Source organism: Nannobrachium achirus (genome assembly GCF_963921795.1).
Source record: "Nannobrachium achirus genome assembly, chromosome: 14".
In the NCBI taxonomy this organism is placed as follows: Eukaryota; Metazoa; Chordata; class Actinopteri; order Myctophiformes; family Myctophidae; genus Nannobrachium; species Nannobrachium achirus.
Genome location: NC_137821.1, coordinates 1,069,746 through 1,077,386, shown reverse-complemented (window position 1 = coordinate 1,077,386; position 7,641 = coordinate 1,069,746).

Sequence of the window (7,641 nt, the reverse complement as noted above, 5' to 3'; positions counted from 1 at the left end):
TTCTCAACCTGTGGGTCGGGACCCCCAGGGGGTCCCTACAATACTTTGTGGGGGTCCCCAGATGTTTAACTTAATGTGCAACATTGTTTTCTCACTCAACAGTAAACAAACCAACGTCCCAGTTAAAATATGATTATTTTGGGGGTCACAGCCTGAAAAGGTTGAGAACCCCTGGTCTATACAATGTGTAATGAACACAGAAAAGATTAAAAGTGAAATAAAAAACATTGGATTTATTTTAAAGTCACAGTGAGGATGAGGTGTCACTAGGTGGTGTTATGTGACACAACACTGCCCTCTGGTGGGGTGATATATGGGTGCATGTAGAACATGAGTCAGCTAGGGGTCTTCAACGTTTTCAGGCCAAGGACCCCTTAGCTGAGAGAGAGATGAAGCAGGGACCCCTTAGTTGAGAGAGATGAAGCAGGGACCCCTTAGCTGAGAGAGAGATAGGGACCCCTTAGCTGAGAGAGAGATGAAGCAGGGACCCCTTAGTTGAGAGAGAGATGAAGCAGGGCCCCCTTAGTTGAGAGAGAGATGAAGCTACCCCTTAGTTGAGAGAGAGATGAAGCAGGGACCCCTTAGTTGAGAGAGAGATGAAGCAGGGACCCCCACAACCTGTTCATAGATTCCATATAGTTTCATTGTTTGACAGCACAATCATCAGTGTATTTTGGATTCATGTCAATTTGTGTTTTCCGATATTTAACCACTTGAACCGTCAATACTTAATAAACTTGACCTTTCACTCTGTACTTAGTCTGCTCTTTTCCCCCTCTACACCAAAGCTCTTTGCTGAAAATAGCCGATCTACAAGCTCACAACGCCTCGCAGCGCGAGGCGTTGTGAGCTTGTAGATTCCCCGTGGAATGAAATGCAACAAGCAGGTTGGTAAAAAGAACTGCTGTAAACTAACTAAGTACATTTGACTTGTGCCAGGTATACAAGGACCTGGGTAGAGTGGTGTGAAAGTGGTACTAAACGTGGTACTAAACATTATCCTCTCCAGAGTAGGTCTGAGCTGGGCCAAACAGGGCCAAACACTTCATAATTTGATTGATTGATTGAAGACTTTATTGTCAGTTTGCATAGGAAAAGGTACAGTTTCATGACGGTACAGTTCACTGGTACAAGGTCTACTAAAAGGAGATCCATGAAAAGGCTAAGCTTATTTCCACAGACAAATAGAACACAGTACTATGCAGTAGATATGTAAATACAATAACATGAGAGAACAAAAAAAAAAGAGTCTAAACAAACAGTAAGTATATACAGAGAAGGGGCAGGGGAGGGTAGGGTTGGGCTAGGTTAGTTTTCTTTACCAGTTGCGAACGGTTGCTGTCTGTAAGTACAGACTTGTGCCAGCCAGGTATACAAGGACCTGGGTAGAGTGGTGTGAAAGTGGTACTAAACGTGGTACTAAAAAGTATCCTCTCCAGAGTAGGTCTGAGCTAGGCCACACAGGGCCAAACAATTCATAATGACTGATCACTCACTGAATGGTCATTTAGACCACCAGGATATAGTTGTAATGCATGATAATAGATTCTATTGTGTTATAACCACTATTATAATCTATTATAGTGTATTATAATTATCATAGTAATACATTAATACTTGATATAGTTGTAATACATGATAATAGATTGTATTGTGTTATAACCACTATTATAATCTATTATAGTGTATTATAATTATAGTAATACATTAATACTTTATAGTGTATTATAATCACAGTTATAATCCATTATAGTGTATTATAATTAGGATAGTTGTAATACAAATTTATATAGTATTATAATCACAGTTAAAAGGGTCAATTTGTTTCTTACCAATAGGGGTACTTTTGTGTAATGGAAAATGTAGATATTTTTATGTGGTGCGGTGCGGTGCGGTGCGGCGCGGCGCGGCGCGTGGTGCGGTGCGGTGCGGGGTGCGGTGCGGTGCGGTGCGGTGCGGCGCGGCGCGTGGTGCGGTGCGGTGCGGGGTGCGGTGCGGTGTGGTGCTAAAGCTGCAGTCGAAAAGGGGCTGTCTTAAAGGAGTAGTTCACTCCCAAAATGACTTTTTTTCTATTGATTACTCATGCCATGGAGAGTAGAATTCAATAATATTTTTTGGTTTTTGTCACATTCCTAAGACAAAAATTTGATTTGAGTAAATTTACCCCCATTGATTCCGGATGGTGACCCGTTTCGAAACGGGTCACCATCCGAAATGAATGGGGGTAAATTTATTGTTATCACATTTATGTCTTAGGAATGTGACAAAAAACTAAAAATATTATGGAACTCTACTCTCCATGGCATGAGTATCAATAGAAAAAAAGTCATTTTGGGGGTGAACTACTCCTTTAAAGGGCCACTTCACCTCTGGGACAACCAGATCTTATTTTATTGTTGTGTGGGACACGATCAACACAATCCTGAGTTATCTTTTGTGTTGAATCTGTGTTTTTAGATATTTAGTATTTCATCATGCTACAACTGGTCATATGATGCTTTGTAGCATGATATTGCATCATCTATTGCATCATATGATGCATTTTGCGTCACATGACCAGTTGTAGCATGATGAAATACTAAATATCTAAAAACACAGATTGAACACAACAAATAACTCAGGATTGTGTTGATCGTGTCCCAAACAACAATAAAATAAGATCTGGTTGTCCAAGAGGCAGTGTTGTACCTGAACGCGTTCAATGAACGATCGTTCGTGAACACGTTCATATTTTGGGAGAACGTGAACTGAACGCTCTTTGTTTTCCGCTTGATGAACATTATTGTCGAACGCGTTCGTTCTGACGTCCGTGAACGGCGCTCGGCGGCCCGTTCAGCCCGTTCGTGCGGCGGTCCGCGGTCGCCTGTCCTCTCGTCTTTCTTTGCATTCACATGCTCCAATACCCAGCTGCAGGCTCGCAGACCTCGCGGACGGGACGTTGATATGCGCCTGCCTGAGCGGTGCTGCTGTCTGCAGCTGTGTGCTTCTCTACGTGAAGCGGAGTCTCCTCCTCGTTACGTTGTCTCCCACCCAAGTAAAGCGTCATTACACTTCGTCGTGTGACATGTGTTGCATGCCAAAATAGCTGATCTGCAAGCTCACAACGCATCGTATCCACGCGCGCGAGACAACGTGAGATCGTGTAGATCAGCTATTTTAACCACCGCGGACGGTTAGTTAGTTCGTTTTGAGGAACCATGAACTTTAGTTCAAAATGTTGACCTTTGAAATGTCCAGGTCTTATGGACCTGGACATTTCCGGAACTACAAAGGCCCTACACACTGGTGGATCCACATTCTCTCTACCACACACACAGGGTTAGGGTTAGGGTTAAGGTTAGCCAATCAGCACAGTGGGAAAAGCAATGCACAGCACAGCTGTACTGTGCATTGCTTTTCCCACTGTGCTGTGCTGTGCTTTGCATTGCTTTTCCCACTGTGCTGTGCTGTGCTTTGCATTGCTTTTCCCACTGTGCTGTGCTTTGGAACTTTGATTATATTGTGTTTTTTTTTTCTAGATAGATATCCATTTGCACTTGTTATATTGCTGTTGATGTACTGACATATTATCTTGTGATGTTTTGTATCTGCGTATTGTAAGTCACTTTGCATTAAAAGCGTCTGCTAAATGCCTAACCTGTAAACTGTGCTGTGCTGTGCTGTGCTGTGCTGTGCTGTGCTGTGCTTGCTTTTCCAGTTGGGCTGTGGCAAAGCACAGCAAACAGCACAGCTCACTCAACAATAAAGATGGTATCAAACACAATACAGGATAAGGGTTCTCAAACCTTTTTGCCTCAGGTCACCACCTGTAAATAACCTTTTCATCCATTTAGTATCTTGTGTCATATTACGCTGCGTAAATCTTTCTCCCTAAATAACAGTATGTCATGGAGGAATATGCTGTGCTGTGCTGTGCTTGTGTTGTGTTTGTATTTTTTACCTGTCAAAGGATGTGAGAAGAATTTGCAATGAGTGGTGTTGTCGCATTGTGCACACCGTCCACATCTGTAGTTGCCCTTAAGAGACAGGCAGGTGGAACGGTCAGGACTAGATGATGATGAGTGAACCAGTTTATCTCTAAGAGCTTTTGTGTGCTTTGCTTTTCCCACTGTGCTGTGCATTGCTTTTCCCAGTTCAGGTTCAGGTTTATTTGTCACACGCATATCCATACAGGTACAGATATACAATGAAATACTTGTGCCAGGAGCAGTGCTGTGCATTGCCTTTCCCACTGTGCTGTGCTTTGCTTTGCCAGTTGTGCTGTGCTCTGCTATGCTGTGCTGTACTGTGCTGTACTGTGCTTGCTTTGCCAGTTGGGCTGTGCCTTGCTGTGCTGTGCTGTGCATTGCCTTTCCCACTGTGCTGTGCATTGCCTTTCCCACTGTACTGTGCCTTGCTTTCCCCCTGTGCTGTGCTTTGCTTTGCCAGTTGTGCTGTGCTGTGCTATGCTGTACTGTACTGTGCTTGCTTTGCCAGTTGTGCTGTGCTGTGCTATGCTGTGCTGTACTGTGCTTGCTTTGCCAGTTGGGCTGTGCCTTGCTGTGCTGTGCTGTGCATTGCCTTTCCCACTGTGCTGTGTGCTGTACTGTGCCTTGCTTTCCCCCTGTGCTGTGCTTTGCTTTGCCAGTTGTGCTGTGCTGTGCTGTGCTGTGCTTGCTTTTTCAGTTGGGCTGTGGCAAAGCACAGCAAGCAGCACAGCTCACTTGTGACAAACTACTAGGCTTCTTCATTAATTTCCCCTCCGTCCACAAGGAGACACCACAGTGGCTCAGTGGAACCTGTGCTAAAGGTGAGGTGCAGCCACCTCACTTCCTCCCACACTCTACAATAGGCCTGGATTCCCATTCTCCATCAGTCCCTTTGTCTCCAAACAAATGCCAGCAGGCCTGCGTGTCTGCTGTGTCTGCTGTGTCTACAACTGATGTTTTGCCATGCGTCTTTGAACTTTGTTTCATGTAAGTTTCAGTGTTCTATCTGATTGTATTTCTGAAAAGATGCATTTGATTTATATAGACACTTTGATTTATTTAATATACGAAATGACTAAATACTTGGCTGATTATTTGAATGTATTTAAAGGCCATACTTTATGTTTAATATTTTAATAGATATATTATAATTTGTTCCTTTCTTTTGTGTTTTCTTATTTAGAACCATGGCAATCATCATTTAATGTCACCTATTCACCTATCCATCATTATCCGGAGAAGAAAATAAAACTGGATAATTTGCAACCTTGCGTCCTTGTGGTTATGTGGTCTTGTGGCTCCAGTTTGAACTTTAAATCCTAACATCACTCAACAATAAAAATGGTATCAAACACAATACAGGATAAGGGTTCTCAAACCTTTTTGTCTCAGGTCACCACCTTTAAATAACCTTTTCCTCCATTTAGTATCTTGTGTCATATTACGCTGCGTAAATCGTTCTCCCTAAATAACAGTATGTCACGGAGGAATATGCTGTGCTGTGCTTGTGTTGTGTTTGTATTTTTTACCTGTCAAAGGATGTGAGAAGAATTTGCAATGAGTGGTGTTGTCGCATTGTGCACACCGTCCACATCTGTAGTTGCCCTTAAGAGACAGGCAGGTGGAACGGTCAGGACTAGATGATGATGAGTGAACCAGTTTATCTCTAAGAGCTTTTGTGTGCTTTGCTTTTCCCACTGTGCTGTGCATTGCTTTTCCCACTGTGCTGTGCTGTGCAATTCTTTGCCCCCTGTGCTGTGCTTTGCTTTTCCCGTTGTGCATTGCTTTTCCCACTGTGCTGTGTGCTGTACTGTGCCTTGCTTTCCCCCTGTGCTGTGCTTTGCTTTGCCAGTTGTGCTGTGCTGTACTGTGCTTGCTTTGCCAGTTGGGCTGTGCTGTGCTGTCTTGTACTGTGCTTGCTTTGCCAGTTGGGCTGGGCTGTGCTGTCCTGTGCTGTGCATTCCTTTTCCCACTGTGCTTTGCTGTGCATTGCTTTTCCCACTGTGCTGTACTGTGCCTTGCTTTCCCCCTGTGCTGTGCTGTGCTGTGCTGTGCTTGCTTTTCCATCTGTCCTGTGCTGTGCTTTGCTTTGCCAGTTGTGCTGTGCTGTGCTGTGCTGTGCTGTGCTTGCTTTGCCAGTTGGGCTGTGCTGTGCTGTGCTGTACTGTGCTTGCTTTGCCAGTTGGGTTGTGCTGTGCTGTGCTTGCTTTGCCAGTTGGGCTGGGCTGTGCTGTCCTGTGCTGTGCATTGCTTTTCCCACTGTGCTTTGCTGTGCATTGCTTTTCCCACTGTGCTGTGTGCTGTACTGTGCCTTGCTTTGCCCCTGTGCTGTGCTGTGCTGTGCTGTGTTGGGTTTGCTTTTCCATCTGTTCTGTGCTGTGCTTTGCATTGCCAGTTGTGCTGTGCTGTACTGTGCTTGCTTTGCCAGTTGGGCTGTACTGTACTGTACTCTGCATTGTTTTTCCCACTGTGCTGTGTGCTGTACTGTGCCTTGCTTACCCCCTGTGCTGTGCTTGCTTTGCCAGTTGGGCTGTGCTGTGCTTGCTTTGCCAGTTGGGCTGTGCTGTGCTGTGCTGTACTGTGCTGTGCTGGGGTTCACTCAACAATAAAAATGGTATCAAACACAATACAGGATAAGGGTTCTCAAACCTTTTTGCCTCAGGTCACCACCTGTAAATAACCTTTTCATCCATTTAGTATCTTGTGTCATTTTACGCTGCGTAAATCTTTCTCCCTAAATAACAGTATGTCATGGAGGAATATGCTGTGCTGTGCTTGTGTTGTGTTTGTATTTTTTACCTGTCAAAGGATGTGAGAAGAATTTGCAATGAGTGGTGTTGTCGCATTGTGCACACCGTCCACATCTGTAGTTGCCCTTAAGAGACAGGCAGGTGGAACGGTCAGGACTAGATGATGATGAGTGAACCAGTTTATCTCTAAGAGCTTTTGTGTGCTTTGCTTTTCCCACTGTGCTGTGCATTGCTTTTCCCACTGTGCTGTGCTGTGCAATTCTTTGCCCCCTGTGCTGTGCCTTGCTTTTCCCAATGTGCTGTGTGCTGTACTGTGCCTTGCTTCCCCCCTGTGCTGTGCTTTGCTTTGCCAGTTGTGCTGTGCTGTGCTGTGCTGTACTTGCTGTGATGTGCTTGCTTTGCCAGTTGGGCTGGGCTGTGCTGTCCTGTGCTGTGCATTCCTTTTCCCACTGTGCTTTGCTGTGCATTGCTTTTCCCACTGTGATGTGTGCTGTACTGTACTGTGCCTTGTTTTCCCCCTGTGCTGTGCTTGCTTTGCCACTTGGGCTGTGCTGTATTGTGGTTGCTTTGCCAGTTGTGCTGTGCTGTGCTGTGCTTGCTTTGCCAGTTGGGCTGGGATGTGGTGTCCTGTGCTGTGCATTCCTTTTCCCACTGTGGTTTGCTGTGCATTCCTTTTCCCACTGTGGTTTGCTGTGCATTGCTTTTCCCATTGTGCTGTGTGCTGTACTGTGCCTTGCTTTCCCCCTGTGCTGTGCTGTGCTGTGCTGTGCTGTGCTGTGCTTGCTTTGCCAGTTTGGCTGAGCTGTGCTGTCCTGTGCTGTACTGTGCTTGCTTTGCCAGTTGGGCTGGGCTGTGCTGTCCTGTGCTGTGCATTGCTTTTCCCACTGTGCTTTGCTGTGCATTGCTTTTCCCAATGTGCTGTG